General features: G+C 43.6%; 1 long non-coding RNA gene and 1 other non-coding gene across 2 annotated transcripts; both read left to right on the forward strand.

The window, feature by feature from the left end:
• Positions 1 to 8,157: 8,157 nt before the first annotated feature.
• Positions 8,158 to 12,843, forward strand: LOC123941159. Its single transcript, XR_006818227.1, has 3 exons — positions 8,158 to 8,189; positions 11,595 to 11,669; positions 12,589 to 12,843. It is a non-coding gene; the product is annotated as an uncharacterized LOC123941159 (long non-coding RNA).
• Positions 12,844 to 17,235: 4,392 nt separating this feature from the next.
• Positions 17,236 to 17,342, forward strand: LOC123942852. The gene has a single exon (XR_006818489.1). It is a non-coding gene; the product is annotated as a U6 spliceosomal RNA (small nuclear RNA).
• Positions 17,343 to 21,625: the final 4,283 nt, after the last annotated feature.

Consider the following 21,625-nt stretch of genomic DNA (forward strand, 5'->3'; position numbering starts at 1 on the left):
TACTGGACCAGGTGTGCTCAGGTATCCCTACACATGCAACTGCAGCCTGCCATTGGTTCGGTGAGGGAGGAGATATAGGACGGGGGTGAGGAGGATGGGAGGGGATAGGCTGGACTGAAATCTGTGATTGTATTTTTTAATTTAATTTATTTTATAATCACAATTTTCTTGTATGCTCAAAACATAATGACCCTTCATCAGAGCATGAAATGGATTTGGGCCCTATGTCACAGATTTCAGTCAAGCCCATGCTCTGCCACCATCCTTGACCCTGTCCTAAAAAAAAATCTCAATTTACTAACCAATTTACTAACTTTACTGATCTCAATTCATTAATCACGTTTTTATAGTATATTGCACAGCATTCATTTCCCCTATGAGGAAAATGTATAAACACTTCTCAAACATTTTAAGGAAAAAATTTGAAATAATTATACGAACAATTTACTGAGGGCTTTCACGTGTATAAAGCACTTATATAATCTTTATAAAAGCCCTCTAAGGTAGGCATGATTATTAACCCATTTCACAGACGGAAGAACCGAAGGGCAGAGAACTTAAGTGATTGGCCCAAGGTCACAGAGGGGGCAGGTGGGAAAGCAACAATCTGAATACAGGTGGTCTGCTCCAGAAGCAGTGCCCTCAACCACTCAACTCCACTCCTTCCCCTTGGAAATGTCACCTCTTCTTCCCTGTTATGAGTTGAATTGTGTTCCTTCAAAATTCACATGTTGAATCCCTAACCTCTGTACCTCAGGATATGACTGTATTTGGAGAAGGTGCCTTGAAAGGGGTGCTGTGCTAAAATGAGTCTGTTTGAGTGGGCTCTAATCCAATCTGACGAGGGGCCTTATAAGAAGAGGCGATTTTGACACAGACACGTACAGAGGGAGGATGGTGTGAAGACACGGGGAGAGAGAACCATCCTGATAAACCAAGGAGAAGGGCTTCAGAAGAAACCAGCCCTACCAACACCTTGATCTTGAACTTCTAGCTTTCAAAACCCAAAGAAAACAGATTTCTGTTGTTTAAGCCCCACAATCTGTGGTATTTTGTTACAGCAGCTCTAGAAGACTCTACCCTCATTGACCATTGGTTAGGAAGGAGCAGGAGAAGGGGGAGGAAAAATAGAAATTAATCTTTTAAGTGAACTCCTGTCCTTATTTAAAACACAAAATATGTACATTTCATTAGTTAGGTGAAACTTATTTGGATCATGCTTTAAGCAAATTAATATGGAATTCAGTTCTATAATGGGAGTCAAATACAGCAGGACGGATCTTCATTTGTATTGAAGTAGTATCATAGGCAGGAAAGGGCAGCTTAATTAAGGCCAAAGTGTGTTTGTTAATTAGTTGTCATCCTCTGCACTGAGCCTACCAAAGGATGCCATAAACAATTAGGGAGCATGGATTTATTGATGGAAAGATGAGGTAAGCTGAACATTAAGTGCCCTGTGTTTCCTTAGAGGGCACAGTCCTTTCATTAATAATGAACTCTGTCTTTCCTCCTGTCTTCTAAGTTTCCCATTACACTGGAATTATTGGTGTGAAACATGAGGCTTCCAGGAGTTATAGGCCATTGAGAGATTCTTAGAAAGGGCAATAGCGTTGTATTCCAGAGGAAAAGTAATTGCCAGCACATTTATTTTTTCTCTAATCAATTAGAACCCACATGTGTTTAGTACCAACTACCTGCAAGATGGTTCCTGAAGGCTTCACTGTGGACAGGATTCTGGAAGTACTCAGAACTGAGGCCCTGTGGACGTCTGTTTTCTGAGAAATAAATTAGCAAGTATCCCAGACAGAAGTCTGAATTGTTTGGAGATTGAAAATCCTTGTTTATAGATTTGGAAAAACTCAAACTCTGACCAGTTGGTCCTATTTTCAGTTCCTGTTCCATGCTTTACAGAGCCATGTGTTTTATGTTTGGAAAGTTTTTAAAAGTTTAAAAACAGTTTGATTAAATGTTCCATTTTTACCGAAATTATTATCTTTTTTTTCTCTATGCCTGAAAGCTCTAGTTCTCCTTTTACCAACTTATTTCTTACTGGCCTTGAAGGGTATCAACATTCTGTGTAGACTAATGCAGGATTGACATGATGTATAGCCCTGGAAAACTCCATCACAGGTTAGGAAAATGGTCAAAACAAATTTTTTTTTCCTCAAATGTCACTGACTTTGGAAAATAAGACCAATCAAAGTGCCTGCGTGAAAAAGCTACTGAGATTCAGCCTTGGGGGGAAGGAGGAGTTTTATAATTTCTGGAAACAATGTACAGTGGCTGGCAGTCAGTCCAACTTTGAATAAATGAACGGGAAGAAAAGGAAGGGAAAGTTCAGGGGAAAGTGGCAAAAAACAGAGGAGAGAAATAGATGGAGACAGATGGTTCACAAGAAAAGTAAGACAGACAGAAAAGCAGAGGAAGATGTGCCCAGGCCCAGAGACATATGGGCAGAGATACATAGATGAGGAGATACACCGAATCAGACCGGGGTCATACACACCAACTTCCACAACATCTCACGCCTCATCTCCAGCACGCCATTGCTTTCAAAGCTGCGCCACATTGTCCACATCAAAACAAAAACAAAAAATGCAAATTAAAAACATTAATAAGAAATAAGCATTATTTCACAAACTAAAGTAAAATAATATAGAAGTTCAAATCTGAATGGGCTGGATTTTCCCTCTTCTCCATTTGTGTATTACACACATGCATGCTTACACACACACACACACACACACACACACACACACACCTCAATGCTTTTGGATAATGAGAGACTCTACTGTTCTGCCAATCAAACCATGGAATGGCTCTGCAAAGCCAGGCAGAATGAGATTTGCAGTGATCAAGATTCACATCAACCCCCAAATATGCCAGCTGCTGGCTGGGCCCACAGGGCTGCCAACTGTAGTTGCTTTGACTTGTAGGTAGAATTGGCCAGAGGCTGTTTTCAACTGTGTTCAAATCTACATCCAAATCTTCACTCATTCTCTCTGCAGAGCTCTCTGATTTTCTCTTCTTTCTTGTTAGGAACTTGCTCTGGGTTCACCCTCCCCAGCCCAGCCTGCTCCCCTCCTTTGGTCTCATCACTTCTCTCTAGTGCACTCCCACACTGTTCAAGAGGCCGTGCTTCATGGCTGGAACAGAATGGAAATAGTCAAGTAAGAAGGAATGGTCAAGCAGGGAGAAGGAGGATCTTGCCCTTGATTGGCTCTTCTGGATGAGCCTCAGAGATGTGGGTCAATCCAGTAAGTCCCATGTACCAATATTTTTCATTCTGTACCACTTGGAAGCATCTCCCGAGTCCTCTTACAGGAATAATAGTCTAGTGGTCTTTACATAGTATACTGGTCTTCTTACATTTCTGTCTCTCCAAATGGCTTAACTGTATGATTTTCGCCCAGTCAGCTCTGCGGACAGTTTAAACTAACAGGTAACTACTGAACCCTGATATATTTGAGAGTGTGTTCACCTTGGAATTATTCTGAAGGCAATAAGAAAAATAAAAAATCTGCTTGGAAAATACAGTAGTAATGCAACTGGTGATGAGAGTGAATGTGTAAACACACTTTTGTTTTCAAATCCTCCATTCCCCCAAGACATCGCCAGAGCTGAGGAGTTTAGGGAGTTCTGGGGATGTACGTATTGGTCGCTCATGTAGGGGATGGCCCACCACCTACTCTCAGGCCACAGGGAATTTCACAGCCAGTACCTTTGTGGTGGAGGGTCCCGGCAGCTGAGGATGGAAGCCAGCTGTAGATTTTTCTATCTTCTCATTCAGCTTTCTTTCAAATGCTCATCTCTTTTCAAGAATCGTCAAAATGCCTTTTTTTTTTTAAGTTAACATTACAAGGAATTGAAATCTCATTTCCTGGAAATACTGGGCTGGACGGCAGCCATCCCTCAAACGAGCCCCCGTGGAGAAGACTTGGAGACGTGAGCTCCCAACTCGGGTTTCCGGTGGATGCATCTTAAATCCCACAGACTGGAAGCTGAGGTCATAGATTACTTTCTCAGTGCCATCAAGGGTCAGTTCAACTTATACTTCCTGTCATTATTGTCTTAGATCATGCATGACTCAATCCTTCTTAGCCCATTTCCTCACATACAGATTTCTAATCAGCTGTGAAAAAATACTGTCAATATCTGTACGTTCCAGAATAGATGTTAGCGGAATAAGGGCTGAGGAGCTGCTCTGAACCGGCAATAGTAGGAGTTAAATAAAATAGGAAGGCAAATCCGGAAATGGGGTAATGGTAATCATTTAAGAAGAGAAGGTTAAGCAGACTGGTCAACATCACCACTAAAAGGTTTCTTGCTCTGCTCTCAACTTCATTTGCATAACTGGAGTAGCATGGGGTTACAGTGGGTGGAAATGATCTTTGCTACCAGATAAATACAGGTAGGAACCCTGCCTCTATCACTGGGCTCTGTGAGATTGGACAAGTTCCTTTACTTTGCTCAGCCTTTTGCCAGGGATAATTCCAAACTTTCAAAACTGTAGCAAGAAACAGAGATGATGCATGAAGAGCAGTTGGTACAGAGAGGTGCTCAGTGCATGGTGAAAGGAATAATAATAACAACTGTGTGCCCACTGGTGCACTGGCCTGGTGCTCACTGTGATGGGGGCAGGGAAAGAGGAGAGAAAACCAGGAAGCTAGCTGCCCCCCACGAGAGCAACATTAAACTCACTCAATTTGCCTTTTGTTGTTCTCATCACATCTTCACCAACATTTCCCTTAACTTCAAGCCAAATGATGACTCAAGAGATGACAAGACAAAATAATATCAAGAATTGTGAAGGCTCTGAAATTTCTACCCTGCTCTCAAGCTAACAAGTCAGCCAATCACAGCTTCACTGAAGCTGGCAGAAGTCATGAGACTCCTGGTCAGAGACAAAGGACTTTCATAGCACAGAAGGCAGAATGAGCTTCATGTTCTCATAAGGTCCGCCCTGAACCCCCCATCTTGGGGAGAGGGAGACACCCAATCTTATAGTGAGATGTTAGTGAGACAGGGAAACTGAAGGACTCCATAAAAATCTGCTTTTGCTCCTTTTCCTGCTTCTATTCTTTTTTAAAAAAATTTTAATTTTTTCTTAACATATAATGTATTATTAGCCCCAGGGGTACAGGTCTGTGAATCACCAGGTTTACACACTTCACAGCACTCACCGTAGCTCCTGCTTCTGTTCTTGCTGGGACCTGAACCCTCACCCCACTCTATGCATGCCTCAGAAAGCAAATCGTGGATGTCCTCCTTGCAACGGACAAGGAGTTAACAGTTTCTTTAGAATAGGTAACATCTAAGGAAGGACTAGGTGAGAATGACCAGACGGAGCTATTACATGCATATTCCAGACCACCAGTGCTAGGCATCCAAAGCCAAGACCCCCGGGCTCCAGGGAATAACACCTGGGCTATTGTCTTTGTTCTAACAGGTTCTCGGATGCCTAAGAAGACACACCAGACCGCAATCCTCAGTAAAAATCCCCAGACCATAAACAAAGACAACACTCATGCTACCTTCCTTTCTGAGTCTCCCAGGTGCTGCATCTGTTTCTGTTCTCTTTAGATCCTCAGTGAACTCTGCTCCCACTTCCTGTCGGCTTGCATTTGATTTCTGTCCTGCTCAAAGCCAAGGACTCTCTTGGTGGGTCCCGCTGGATCTCCTTCAGAGCCTTGGATCCGAACTGCTGGCAACATTAGCAAACCTACCCAGACTTTGTCCCAGAGGGACATTATCTTTATTATCCTCTCCAGGAAACAAACCTGCCCTCTGCCCCAGAGAGAGACTCTATCTCTGTCTTTCAAGATTCTTCCATATACAAATATCCTTGAAAAGACATCTGGAGCAAGAGCTGTTATAAGATATATAAAAACAGCATGGGGAGTTGTCCCCCACCTCCAACAAATGAGACACAGCTAAAGGCAGAACTCAAAAGAAGATGCAGTGATCAAGTGAGATGTCTTGAAACTTTTATTTAATCAATAGAATTGATAACTCACATAGAACCTTAAATAACATAGTTTCTGTAGTTGCCTAGGACTACAGAGAAAGACCATTATCTCTCCATCGCTTACTGGTATGGAAGCGCCCACCTGCACAACATCAGAGCACCTTAGCTGTGTGAATGGAACAGGGCACCCCCTACCCCCATTGCCACCAAAGGTCCTACTGGGATGGTTTCCTTCACGCAATTTCCAATCAGCATCTAATGGAACTTTAGCCCATTGAAAGAAAATGCATTAGGGTTTTTTTCGTTTTGGTTTGTTTTTATCCAAGGAAAAAAGAAAGAAGGAGCTTTGTTACTTTCTAACTTTCTTTGGGCCTTATGAGATTAAAAATGGTTTGGGGAAAAGAATTCTTTTAGAGGCCACTTGGGAAGATTATGAAATCCTGAGATTTATCCAGATCAGTCTTCTAATTCATGTGCCTTTGTAAGGTCAGATATGGTTCTCCTAACGGCTTGAGAACCCGGCACACACCCAAAGAGCTCCTGGCATTTCAGATCCAACCGTGGAGCTTAACCTTGGAGCCCTAAAACAAGAACCACCTCAAGGATCTTTCATCCTCATTTGGAAGACAGTTCTGCACATGTCAGACCACACAGGAATATGTATCCCAAGTTTTAGTTAAAAAGATATATATATTATCAGTGGTAAGTTGAAGTAATTGTCATAGTAAGGAATTCAGGGACAGTCTTATTTGAGAGTTTGACGACAGAGCAGCTGGCTGTGGGTGGCAGGAAAGAGGTAGGTGAGTCAGGCAATGTCCTCCTGTCTCCACCGCTAACAGAAGGACACAGGCCCCAGTTGCTAAAGGCACAAATCTGGTTATAACTCTTCCTTTTCCCTTGCTTTCCATATCCAATCAGTCGCAAAGTGCTGCTGACACTCCTAAATGTTCCTCAGATCTGTCCACAATCTCTTCGTCTTCGCTAAGTTCTTTTTTATTCTCCTGTGGTGTTTTATATGTATTTATACATTGTTGCATCCCGTGAGGTAAAAATCTAGTCGGATTTTTCTCAAGCTCCAAGAAGAGTTGGCAGTGTACTCTTAGAACTCCCACTCCCTTCCACAGCACACTCAACACACACGCACACACCCCCACACATGCGCGCGTGCGCACATCAGTGGGAGACAACACTTCCTATTGTTCCATGCACGTTCTTTCCATTTGCCCAGAATTCGGTTTTCCTGTCCCCTCTAGCTATTATCCAAGAGGAGCCCCTCGAGTGCAGACTGGCAGCACGAGGCAGAAGGCTTGGCTGGCCCAATGAAACGGGGACAGTGGCCCCCACCAAGGTCCAGCCCCAGCTTCAGATGTCCTCAGCTTGCCCTAGCCCTGAGCCAAGCCCATCCTCCCACTGGTGAGCTGGAGCTGTGTGAACTGAACTAAGGGACAAACCTTGCATCTGAACTATAGATGCAGAAACACACATATGAAATCCATTCATATTTGAATCCGGAAAAATATATTGCCGGTTACCTCCACTCTAGTTTCTTGTAGCAGGGCAGATAACTACAGTGCAGGCCTGGAATCAAACTTTCTTCTTAGAATCCTGGGATCCTAGTACTGTTTTAAAAAACAAATACTATTTCTTTTTAATGTTTAATGTTTTATGTAAATAGCATTTTCCCATATGTCAGACGTGGCTTGGATATATGATAAATAAATTTCAGTGACCTATTAAAAAAAAAAAAATCCCTTTACTTTAAGGCAACTTTAAAGGGAGTCCTCCTCCCCCAGCATTCCCATTCCCAGGGAAGGAGAATTGACCACTATGATTTCACAAAGACTCTGCCAGCAAGAGCTGCTGGGGAGAATACACAATGAGGCTCTCTGTATCACCGCCGAAAAGGGGAACAGAAATGCTGACATTTCAGTGAGTATATTTGGGATCTGCTGTTGCCCTGGGGCATCGCAAAGATCACTTAATAGATGAGCCTTATCTTGTTTTCAGAGCTTAAATTAGCTTTCAAATATCCAAAAGGTTAGAGAATACATCATTTAGTTAAGGAGACCTAGTTTCCTTCTCTGTTCCCATCAAGCACTAATGTGTGTGTGTGTGTGTGTGTGTGTGTGTGTGTGTGTGTGATTTCACTTTTTTTTTTTTTTTTTGCATAGATTTTGCAACGTTGGGAGCAGCCAACAGCTACGGACTTCACGCCCTCTACGTAAGTTAACCACACATTAGGGCAGTTATTTCAAATAGTCTGTTCTTCCTATTGGACGGGTCATGGTTTTTTATTGAGCAAATATATTTACTGAAATGTTTTAGTATCAGTACCGAGTACAATGCCTCACACGGAATACTGAATAAATGACTAATTTTATGGCCTTATATACTCTGGAATTCTGTTAATAAAGATGGATAGACGGAAAACCCACTCAGTAATATTCCTTAATTCTCCTATGGTAAAACAGAAGTTCCAATAACGCCTGTAGTTCTTCACACACAGCCTTGCAGGGATCTCACTCGTCACAGAAATGAGCCATCTGGTTGTTGCCCTCAGGTCCCATGTCACCCAAATGTCACTGTCTGCACGTGCTCAGCAGATTGTCTCCTTACCAACCACAAGAAGCTGTATCTTTAATAACTACAGCAAAATTTTGTTTGTCAAATGTCAAGAACAACGTGTATTTCTGTAAGTCAGTAGTCTTATTTACCAGCAACTCAATTTCCTGAATATTCCACATTCAATAACCTGGCTTTAGGCTTCTGGCTCCTTTGCACAAACTAATAATAATGCTTAATAAAGCTCAGAAACCACTTCCAGCCAAGTCTTCACACTGTGGGTTCCTCAGACTGAGGAATCACAAAAGTGGGTCTGTCCACCCTTGTAGAGGTGTCTGTGGACCCCTGAAGGCCCGGCCAGTTATTGGCAATTGTGGTTAGTGCCCCTGAGCCACACCACAGCTCAGGTATGTTAACCTGACGGGGGTTTTCACCTGCCGCTGAAGAGCTCACGCAAACTCAGGCTCCACTCATCGCGCTGCAAGTTAGCTTAGTTCGACCAACGCCGGCTCGCTGCTGGAACCAGCTTGAGTCTGCCTTGTGTTTTCAAATGGGAGATAGGACCATAAGAGTATGAACTGAGGGATGGTTTTTCAGCTGAAACAGAAAAGAAGTCTTATTTTTAATGTTTGCATATGTACCTGGAAGGAAAATGAAGATGGTGAGGACCTGTATCTCAGATGTCAGTTCCCTGGTCAATCCTAGGGACCAGGGGGCCAGGACAAAAGATGTCCTGAGCACAGGAAGACCCTGCTGTGGGCAGGGACATCAGCTGCCCCTGGGAGACCATGGCAGTGATGGAGGGTGCGGGTTTGTTTCCTGTGATTTTATGAGCAGCCAGCATCACAGTGAGGGTTAGGATTCATGGCTACAAGAAATATAATATCTAGAACTCTCAGAATTTATGAATTGAGGAAGGAGCTGAAGACCTTCACGAAGAGGTGGTGTAAAAGCCATGAAACTTGAGCTGGGACTATTGTCAGGAAACAAAATCCCAGTGTCCTCAGCCTGATCTTTTTCTGGGGAGTCACTGTCAGAGAGGACTTGACTTATATCACTCAAGCGACTTTCAAAAAGAAACACAGTTCATAATCTCGTCTCTTTACAAATCTCCTTTCTCCACCCTCCCAGGCTCCCACACACTCCCACCCTGTAGCTGCTCCCTGCTTCCTTCTCGCAGGCTTTTCTGACACAAACCCTCCTTTTGCTGTGCTCCTTACACGGATTAATTGGATCTGAAATGTGGGTGTGAGTTTTGGTCCGGATGGGGGTGTAGTGGTACAGCATGCTGAGCAGGAAAACACCAGCATCTTCCTCCAAGAGATAAGGGAAGGGGAGGCTATGAGTACTTAGACATTCATCATCTCTGTGTCCCTGCATTATTGATGGAGCCCTAGCTGATCGGCTAGAGAGACCTGGGGAAACCTTTGTTACAGAAATTGTGAAACCAAGCTTTGTATTCAGTTCTTCAGCTTTCCTTTTCTACAAAGTTTCCCCAGCATTCGATTATTCATATGTTTGGCAAACAGAGAATGCCTCTTCCCGGCTAGCAGTTCAGAAAGAAAGAAATATTCTGGAGAAGAACACAGAGAAGTAAATACATCATTGCAGCAAACACTATAATCGAGTTATAAGAGTAAAATCCAAAAACAATGATTGGTTTTCGCACATCCCCATTCTGCGAACTCAGTGGCTTACACAAGAAAGGAGTTCTGTTCTCTCTTACACAACAGTCCCTGTGTGAGTAGTCAAGGGACGCCGTGGAGGTTCCCTGTGACAGGGACCATCGCTGCTTCTCTCTGGAGCACATTTTCATCCCTGGGGCATTGCCCAGAGCTGCATATTCACAGATACTGCCCCACCACCCACACCAGACCTGCCTTCTCACAAGCAGGACAGGGGTAAAGAGAAAGCACTTCTGGTAAGGAGACAGCCCGGAACTTGGATTCTGTGCAGATACTATCAGCAAGACTTGACTCACTTCATCCCATCGAGCTGCAAGGGAGGCTGCAATGTGTGCCAGCAAAAGCTTGGATTTTGAATTTTCTGAATGAAGGCGCAAAGGATGGATGTGGGGAGGACACCTTCCGGACTCTGCTACCATGGATGACTAACTCATTATGCCCTAAGACTGCGTTGGCCAAGCAAAAACACCTGGTTCTCGGGAGCCATGGCTTCCAACCCTACCGTTTCCTTACTCCCCTGAACAGGGTCACACATGCAGCCCAAATCTGGCAAAGCCACAAGACCAAGGGAAACTCGAAGACAGGTACTTCGAGTGCAGGCGGCACAGGTAAGGCTCTAAGCTGAGAAATCTGATAGCAGACACCACTGGGCTCATCCCCAGCACATGCGTTCCTCCCAGTGGTGATGAAACACGTGGGACAACCTGTAAGTACTCCAGGTTTGAGAATTTATCAACATGTAGCATCCTGTGTCCATCTAATCCCATCAGGGGACGCACACACGCCGTCTTCAGTGGGTCCTCACAGTTCCCCCAAATTGCTCTTCTACAGGCAACCTCAACAATATGCTGACAGCCTGGTGGAGGAAGGAGCAAAGCTTTCACCTGGACCAAGACCTGGAGCAGTAGGAAGGGTCTTAGGGGCCAGAAGAGCGTTCAGAATCGCTCGCCTCCCTGCTGGAAAGAGCGCACGCCAGGGGGCGTGGTCCTGCCATTGCAATCTGGGTACTCTGATGTGGTCGTCTGGACCAGAATAAAACGAAACTGTTAACTGTTCTTTTTATTTTCCAAAATGAAAACCACTTTATTATTTTCATCTGATGACAAAACTAATAAATACCCATTTTAAAACAACCAGACAAGGTCAAAAACTATAACGTAAAACCCATCCAACGTAAATACTTGCTGGATATGTTTTTGCCAGAATTTGTTCACTGGGTATGTATAAAAACCACTGGTTAGGTTTTCTACGAAGCAGATCCTCAGATGGAGTTTGTCGTGAGAGATACTTCTTAAGGATTATCCCTGGGGTCAGCAACCCTGGTGGAAAGATGGGGATGAGAGCAGCATTGGGTATTGAGGGAAACTGCTGTGTTTCAGGCCTGACGACAGCCTCAGCGGACCCCACAGGGAGCGCTGGAGTGAAAATCCGCATCAGAATGGTTCTCTGTTGAGGTAAAATGACCGCCTTTGTCCCCGCCTCTGTCAGGATGTGCCCACCAGCCCTGCTCAGCAGGGAGGGACACTGGGAAGGGGCTCTGTAGTGAGGCCATTCCTGAAAGGGCTGACGGTTGGGGCAATAAGTCCTTTCTTGAAGGGGCATCTGGGCAGTGCCTCTTCATGGCCATTACACACATGCACAGGCGTGCACACACACACTGTATAATTTAAAGTTTTTTTTTGTTTTTTTTTTTAATGTTTTATTTATTTGACAGAGAGAATCACAACTAGGCAGAGAGGCAGGCAGAGAGAGAGGAGGAAGCAGGCTCCCCGCGGAGCAGAGAGCCTGATGTGGGGCTCGATCCCAGGACCCTGGGATCATGACCTGAGCGGAAGGCAGAGGCTTTAACCCACTGAGCCACCCAGGCACCCCACACTGTATAATTTAAAACAAAAATGTGATCGTGCCATCTATGCTTTTATGGCACTGACATTTTTTACTTAGTAACATAATGTCAGTATTTTCCTCATGACCTAAAATATAGATCATGTTCATTTTTAATTTAATTATTAATTAAAAATGTTTAATTTTTAACCACGTGGATAGTCTGTTGAATAGATGTAGAATTATCAAGTCCCTGTTGATGAGCATTTGAGAACCTTTCCTTTTTTTTTTTTGTCTTTACAAATAACTCAATCATGAACACACTAACATATACATCTTTTCACACATGTGTTATTATTACCATCAGGTAATTCCCCAAACTGTAATTGCTGGGCCAAAAGGCATGCATATTTACATTTTGAAGTAGAGTGCCAAATTTCCCCCAGCAAGGCTATACCATTTATCTAAGGATAATCACACCAATCTTCATAATCTTTGCTAATCTCACAGGTGAAAAAATAGCTCATTGTTTTCTTCTTTTTTCTGAAGTAGGCTCCATCCCCCTGTGTGGAGCCCAAAGCCCAGTGTGGAGTTTGGAGCCCAACCCTGTGCTTGAACCCATGACCCTGAGATCAAGACCTGAGCTGAAATCAAGAATGGATGCTTAACCAACTGAGCCACTCAGGAGCCCCTGCTCATTGTTCTGTTAATAATAGTTATTAATTAGTAGCCAGGCTAAATGTCCTTTGAAATGTTGACAGATTTATTCACTTATTTTTCCTTTTTGTGAATTACCTATAGCCATCCTTTGCCCACTTTTCTCTGGTTTGTGTCTGTTATATTAAAGATAGTAAACCCAGTTGGTATGTACGATGCAATGTTATTTCCTGCTATATGATCTGGGTCTTCTTTCCTTCCTCCCTCCCTTCTTCCTTCTCCCCTTTCTCTCTCCCTTCCTTCCTTCCTCCTTCCCTCCTTTCTTCCTCTTTCCCTCCCTCCTTCCCTCCCTCTCTCTCTCTTTCTGTCTTTTTTCTTTCCTTCCTTCCAGCTTCACTTGGGTGTTACTCCTACCAAGTTTCTCTCTACTCACCTCTAGAGATATTCTCCTGAATTTTCTTATTGCACTTCCATAAATGCTCACACTTTCAAGTTTTCTGTTAGTAAGTAATACTAAGTAATACAAAGGGAAAAAAAAAAAAAGCCATGCTCTCCCCCAGCCCACTCCTCAGTGCCTTAGTGTTATCTAATTCCCCAACCACACTGAATTACCTCATACTGAGAAATATTGTGAAGAAAACACAGTTTTTACATTTCAAAAAAAAAAAAAAGTCATTTTGAAGCAGCTGCCTCAAGCCAGCTGCTTTAATAGTCTTCCCTCCAACAGAAGTGCCCCTGACAGCCAGAACTTCCAACCCAGTGCACAGAAGCCCTGCCCCTAGCCTGCAGGAGGGGCAGGGCACTTTGTGCCCCTCGAATGCAACCTTCCTGGACACAAGCTATAGACAAGGTGAAGTGGCCAAAATATACTTCCAAACAGCAGCACCCGTCCTGGGCATTTCTCCTGCCCATCCCTAACTTACCCCACATTCCCTTTCCCTTTTATTTAGTGCGGGGTATGGGCTTCCCGGCTCTGTACCTGGGTTTACACAGGCATTCATCCTGCTTTTCCTTCCAGTTGCTATCTGAAAAAACAACTTTACGGAGGTATAACTCACATTCAAGAAAATTCACCCAGGTCAAATGCACATTGGAATGATTGTTAGTAAATTTACCGAGTTGTGCACAGTCCAGTTGAGGACATTTTCCTCACCCCAGGAAGATCCTTCATGCCCATTTATAGTTAATCCCCATTCCCATCCCCAGCCCCAGGCAACCACTAGTCTACTATCTATCTCCATAAAGTTGCCTTTTCTGGACATATCAGATAAATGGAATCGTATACTCCTCTAGTTTTGACATTGCCCCTTATCTCCTGTGAGAAACCCCAGGTTCAACATCAGCGCTGCGGAAACTGACCAGCCAGCCCCAGGTTTGCATAGCTAGTACATGACAGAGCTCTGACTCAAATCCAAGTCTTGTGATTCCAAATTCTTTCCACTCCCTCCTGTTTTCCTGATCTGAATGCATTTGCAACGATGAACGGAAAACTGGGTGATGGCCATTTAGAAAGCCTCAAAGATCACTGACCTTCTGGGTCAGGACAAGTTCTTGACTCTTCTCAGCCACCAGGGGGTGCCCCAAAGATCTATCTTTGAACTGGCTTTTGCTTGTCGCAGCGGGGCACCTTAAGAAAGAGAATGTCAGTTGTGACCTGAAGGGGATTTTTCTGGGTGGAATCTCTCTTACATGTTTCCTCTCTGGGTGATTGCAAATAGCAATGGAGAATAAAAGCTGGAATGTCTTTGGCGCACATTGAAAATTTCTTTTCAGGCTTCTCAGACCAGGATTTCTTTTTTAAACATAATTAAAAGGGAAAATACAGACTTGATTCAGGAAGCTTGATGAAGAGTTCTTAAGTTACGACGATCTTGCATCACAGATATATTGATTAATCATAGTATTAACAGGATGTTGCTAATCTTTTGTTTTGCATTTTTACATACTAAATTGATCCTTTGGGGGAAGGGAAATAGAAAGGTGTTTTTTTTTTAAAGATTTTATTTCTTTTTTTTTTTAAGATTTTATTTATTTATTTGACAGACAGAGATCACAAGTAGGCAGAGGCAGGCAGAGAGAGAGGAAGGAAAGCAGGCTCCCCGCTGAGCAGAGAGCCCGATGCGGGGCTCGATCCCAGGACCCTGGGATCATGACCTGAGCCGAAGGCAGAGGCTTTAATCCACTGAGCCACTCAGGTGGCCCAAAGATTTTATTTCTTTAAGAGAGAGCAAGCACAGGCGCAGGTGCAAGAGGGAGAAGCAGACTCCCCGCTGAGCAGGGAGCCTGAAGTGGGCTCAATCCCAAGACCCTGAGACCATGACCTGAGCCGAAGGCAGACACTTAACCGACTGAGCCACCCAGGTGCCCCCGGAAGAGATGTTTTAAAGTTTTTTCCTATATCGAGTATCTGTGTAGCTAGAATGAACTAGATAATAATTGAATGTGACAACCAAATTTATTTTTTGAGAAATAATTTTATTGTGATATTTCCCCAGCTATGTGGGCTAAAAATCGCTGAATTTGGTGGACAGTTTTGACTTTCAAAGGAACTCAACATCACAGTCACCCAAATGCAGAGGGCATATGTGCCTGTTGGCCTCCCCAAACTGAACACCTCCTACACCCTCTTCTAGTCTGGATGGATGGCTGAGGGCCACCCAGCAGCCAGGAGGAGAGCTTCTGGGAGCATCTTCAGGGAAACTTAATGATGAATTGTGCTCAGCACCATACCTGCCAGTTGTCCAAGTCTCTGGCACCATACATCTGGTGGTGCTGCATCCCTGTTCCCCTCCTGGACTGCAGGACCTCCAGAATCCTGGCTGCAGCTCTGGAACCCCCATCAGGCCAGAGTCACAAGACATGGGGTTTAGGACTGGCTCTTCCAATAGTGAGCTCTGTTTTCATTTTTCCTCCCTGTATGTCACTTGTAAAATCTGTAAAATAGCAATAATAATATTCGCCTTGCCCACCTTCTACCTCACTGTGAGAAAGAAAGAAAAGGAGCTGGGGCGAAGACTTGGAAACAGATAACTGAAAGGAGAAACTCAGGGACGGACAGGGAGAGACAGAGAGAGAGAAACGTTGCAGCTCTGCAGACACCATCCTTCTTGCAAGCGCCCTGTGGGACCGAAAGACACCCCACCCTGTCTTTTTTTTAAAGATTTTATTTATTTATTTATTTATTTGACAGCGAGAGAGAGAGAGAGAGAGAGAGAGAGATCACAAGTAGGCAGAGAGGCAGACAGAGAGAAAGAGAGAGGGAAGCAGGCTCCCTGCCAAGCAGAGAACAGAGAGCCTGATGTGGGACTCGAGCCCAGGACCCTGAGATCATGACCTGAGTCAAAGGCAGGGGCTTAACCCACTGAGCCGCCCAGGCGCCCCACCCTGTCTTTATTCTAAGACAACTTTCTCTGAAAAGTAGGAAATAATTCATGCCAGGTTCATGAGATGATTTTACTAATATTATTCAAGCATCAGAATTTCAAAAACATGTTTATGCTTGTTTATGCTTTTCCAAGAGGATTAATTTGCTTTCACAATATTAATGCCCCAACCAAATATCAGGATTGGATGGTTCGAGTTGAAATCTCACACTAATGGCAAGAGAGGTCAGAACTGACTCACCTGAAGTGGTAAGCTGTGCCCCTTAACACCCATCCTTCACTTGACAACTAAACTGTCAGTGAAAACCCTGCCTTCAGGTGATGACATTGAAAGGAGGGTGCCTAAAAATAGCAAACATTCCAATTCAAAACATCTAATTATATACAATTAATTAATATGCTAATTAGGAAATACAGCCTTCTGGTCACCTCCACTGGGTCCCTGGTACCTGTGGGAAGCAGCATGTTAGCTGCAGGTGTCCACCTCAAATGGCAGGCCATTCGAACCGGGGCCACTGAATGCTCTCTGACTAGAAAGTATTGTGTCTCTAAAAACTGATTAAGCCATAATGCTGAAATAGCACTTTCTGAAATTGTGGTAAAATATACATAAAATTTACCAATTTAGCCATTTTTAAGTGTACAATTCCGTGGCTATTAAGTACACTTACAAGGATGTGTAAACATTATCACTATCCATTTCCAGAACATTTTTTTTTTACTATCCTAAACAGAATTAAACATTAAGCAATAACTCCCCACTCCACCTAGCCTCTGGTAACCATGAAATACCACTGTTTTTTCTTTAAGTTTTTATTTAAATTCCAGCTAGTTAACATGCAGTGTAATATTAGTTTCAAGTACACAATATAGTGATTCAACACTTCCACACAACACCTGGTGCTCACTGGGACAAGAGCCCTCCTTCATCCCCATCACCTTTTTAAACCCCGCACCCACTTCCTTCGGGTAACCATGAAATACCACTTTTTAAGCACGTTTATTTAGCATGTCTGGGGTTAGAAAATCATTTTACAAAAAGGAAAAGCAAGGGAGTCAGAAAATGACAAAACTCCACAAGAGTTATTGTAGTGAAAATTGTCATCTTGTCCATCTTCTCCTAACCCAGAACGAGCATCAGGATCATCTAGGACGTGTGCTCGCTTGGGCAGGACATATACTAAAATTGGAACGATACAGAGAAGATTAGCACAGCCCCTGCGCAAGGATGACACGCAAATTCGTCAAGCGTTCCATAGTTTTGTGGAGCATAAGAAATAACATGGAGGACATGGGGAGATGGAGAGGGGAAGAGAGTTGTGGGAAATTGGAGGGAGAGACGAACCATGAGAGACTGTGGACTCTGAGCAACTAACTGAGGGTTTTGGAGGGGCGACGGGTGGGAGGTTGGGTGAGCCTGGTGGTGGGTATTATGGAGGACACCTATTGCATGGAGCACTGGGTGTGGTGCATAAACAATGAATTCTGGAACACTGAAAAGAGATTAAAAAAATAAATAAAAATTAAAAAAATATATAAAGAATCGTCTAGGATGTGAAAGGTCCTCGCATGCAGAAAGTGAATGAAAGTGACACCCAATCCGAGATGTGTCTCCTGAACACAGAGGAAGCTCCCACAGAGTAAGGAAGTCGGGGAACCCAGAGGAGCTCAGGCAAGACTGGAAGGCGGGGGCCTGCCTGGGACCAGCAGCAGGGGCGAGGCCTCGGTTTCATCTAAAAACTTCAGTCTCAACATTTTCCCAAAACTATACTTTTAATTACTGTCCCAAAGAACATTGTTCTACAGTTGGAAACACCTACACAACTACATCTTGAATAAAATTCAGTCCCTAAACCAACCACAGTTCACACGTTTAAAAAAGCATATAAAAATGTTAATGAAGATATTAACGATAATAATGGCCTATCTTTAATCTGGACTCCCTGAGTCTCTTCCTTAATGCTTTATTTACAATCTTAGGCACCTAAGGTAACTGGCCCCTTTCCAGGATACTGTTTCTTTGCAAAGCACATGGATTTCATTGTGAATGAAATACACTTAAAGCCTTTCTAGGCTCCCTTCCCCCTAGGTGCTTTGTTATGGGTACCAGAACACTCTTTTTTTTTTTTTTTTAATTTATTTATTTGACAGAGCGAGATCACAAATAGACAGAGAGGCAGGCAGAGAGAGAGAGAAGGAAGCAGGCTCCCGCTGAGCAAAGAGCCCGACGTGGGACTCGATCCCAGGACCCCGAGATCACTACCCGAGCTGAAGGCAGCGGCTTAGCCCACTGAGCCACCCAGGCGCCCCAAGGAGGGAAAAAAAAAGAGAGAGAGAGAGAAAGAAATGCTTTGTAAAGAAAAGGGTCTGCCTGCTGGCATTTCTAGTACCACTGCCTTCCTTCTATTAATGTGCAACCTAGTTAGAGAACCGGAAATAGTTGTTGTCTGCAGTGGTGTCTAAAATAACAGCTAACCTTCTTTTGAATACTTACGACCGCCAGCCGCTGCTACTACACTCTTCCTATGGATAATCTCACTTGTTCCACACCACTACCGGAGAAGGTAGGAATCATTTTTATCAATACTGCGTGTATTGAGGAAATTGAGGCTTAACGACTTGAAGCAACTTGCCCAGAATCACATAGCAAGTAAGTGGTCTAGCCAGAATTTGAACCCCAAGGAGTCTGACTCCAGGGGACTCTTAAATTACAATGATTTAATTTATGCAAAATCTCTATAGTGTATACATTTTTACTTTTATTTTACAGATGAGAAAACTGGAGTTTAGAGTAGTTCATTGATTGGCACAAGATTGCAGCTATTACATGAATGAGCAGAGAAATCGGGCTTGGTGGTGCTTTGGATGCCAAACCCTTGTCCACCCCCTTCAACACACATCTCTGAGCTGCTCTCATTCCCTGCGGAGCAAGAGTGGTGGCAGCTTGTGATTCCCGCAAAGCTGTTGCTTCTGGGAGGGCTCCAGGGTCTGAGAGATCTTGGCACATATTCTCAGTCTCTCCCTGCAGTTTCTTGAGTGGCACTTGACAGGAGTTTGATAATCAAAGTTCAATTACTGAAGGGGATGAAAATAACACAAATTGTAGGCTTTGCTTCCATCTCTCTGACTCTGATAGGAGGCGCCAACCAACAAATGTTGGAGGTTCCGATGAAAGAACAGAGAGCTTGTGATAATAAATGTACAATGTGTTTTTTGGAATGCTCAAGTGCTCTTACTCTTAAACGTTTGATTTTTCTCTTGGGGAAAAGCGACTCCAATGATCTAAACTCTATAAATTAGGACAGGAGCTTTTCCTTACCCTTCGTGAAGTTCTTGCAGACTTAAAGTTATGACCCAGAAAGCTTCTCTCCAAAGAGAATGTGATGTCAAATTTGGACTGAGAAAAAAATTCTATAAACATACATAAATTTATTTTTTATCCCAAAATGTTAATTTTATCCATGTGACTGTTGACAGGAAAAATGGTTATAATCATCAGAAAATGAACATACTCTCAGTCAGGGGGCTGGTCAACTAATAACTATAGAAAACTTGCATGCCATCAATTCTAAAGGTGCCCACGGTGATAGCATTTAAAATGAGCAACTACTTTGGTAAATGTGAACAATCAATGCAAAACAATCAATGAACAAACAATCACATTTGGTAAATGTGAACAAATGTGAATAAATCAATTTATCTGTTTTTTAAAAAATGTATTTTTCGGGGCACCTGGGTGGCTCAGTGGGTTAAAGCCTCTGCCTTCCGCTCAGGTCACGATCCCAGGGTCCTGGGATCGAGCCCCGCATGGGGCTCTCTGCTCAGCGGGGAGCCTGCTTCTCCCTGCCTCTCTGCCTACTTGTGATCTCTGTCTGTCAAAAAAATAAAATCTTAAAAAACAAAAAGTATTTTTCTTTAATTTTTTTATCAAATTGTAATTAGCATAGCATTATACTGGTTTTGGGTGTATAACATAATGATTCGATACACATATGTACAGCAGAATGATCACCACACAGAATCTAACTAATTTCCACCACCACATGTAATTATGAATTTCTTTTTCTTGTGATGAGAACTCTTTTTAATTTGAATTATTTATTATACCATTTTCTGTGTTTTTAAATTTTTAAAAAATTTTTTATAAACACATAATGTATTATTTCCCCCAGGGGTACAGGTCTGTGAATCGCCAGGTTTACACACTTCACAGCACTCACCATAACACATACCCTCCCCAATGTCCATAGAGAATTTTTAAGATTTATTCTCTTAGCAACTTTCAAATCCATACAGTAGCTTTTGTTTCAGACTGAGATTTAAAGGCCAGGAAGAGGATGTTCGGAAAGCAAGTTAGCTACCCAAAGTAGGTTGGAAAAGATAGTTCTGGGACCTGTGGAGCCAAGAAGCTCAGTTTCTCTTTCTTTCTGTATCCGAAGGCAAGAAAAGACAGATGGGTTACTGAAAGCTTAGAACTAGCAGGGCTACTAGAGCTTTCCTCTGAAGGAGCAGTAGTAAGCGGACAACAGCTCAAAGTACGTCCTTATCAGAAGCTGCTCTAAGGAAATGCTCCCTTCTCATCTCACGGTCACCCAAGCCAGCTTTTTCCAATGGCCTCCCCCATGTCTCGTTCAGAAAGCAGGTCCTTCTGGACCAAGAGGGAAATGAAGACAAGTAGAAGTAGGTCAGAAGACTGCCTCAGCCTACCTGCTCCTTGGAGAGATTCTTTAGTTTCCAGTTTCCTTCATCAGTTCCTGCCCCTCCCTTTATTTCAGACTCCAGAGCTCGTGTTCCTGAAACGGCTCACTCAGACATCACCCATCATGTTGCCTCCATCTTCCGCTTTCTCTCGGACATTTCTGTTCTATCTGTGCTGCTCACTGTTCTATCCTACAAGGCGCTGGAACCCAGAGCATCTGCCAGCAAGCTCTTTCCCAAATGGGAAGAGATTCTAAAGCCCGGCCTTTGGAGAGAATGCCCAAGTTCAGCGGCCAAGTTCAGAAGGAAGGTCAGCAGTCAGATTCAGGCAGAAGCCAGATTGCTAGAATAGAGAAAATGGGAACGACGAGTGGAAGGCTGGGAATAACAGCTTGCTCAGACTCATTGGAGACCACAGGTGCCCCGGGAGGAGGCAGTGCCCAAAGCGCAGGAACTGGAAAGGAGAGAGAGTCCTGTGCTGGCAGTTATGCACAGTGGGGATGGGAACGGGGGAGAGCGGAGCTACAGAGACAGCAGCCTTGAGGCTGGAAACTAGCTGTAGCACAAGAGGGGCCTTGCAGCTCGAGGCCCAACCTCTGGAGACACCACTATGGTTCTTAGGGTGATGGAAGCTCTGCTGAGTGAGACACAAAGGGGTAGTCCTCATGCCTAATCCTGCCCATGAGAACTTGCCTTTTTCTGTCATTTCTGTACATTGTATTAACTATTGCCTCATCCTACCCCGTGACCTTTGGTCTTGGCTTTTTTTTTTTTTTAATTAACTTATAAGGTATTATTTGTTTCAGGGGTAAAGGTCTGTGATTCTTCAGTCTTACACGATTCACAGC

The sequence above is a fragment of the Meles meles genome, chromosome 5, assembly GCF_922984935.1.
Source record: "Meles meles chromosome 5, mMelMel3.1 paternal haplotype, whole genome shotgun sequence".
In the NCBI taxonomy this organism is placed as follows: Eukaryota; Metazoa; Chordata; class Mammalia; order Carnivora; family Mustelidae; genus Meles; species Meles meles.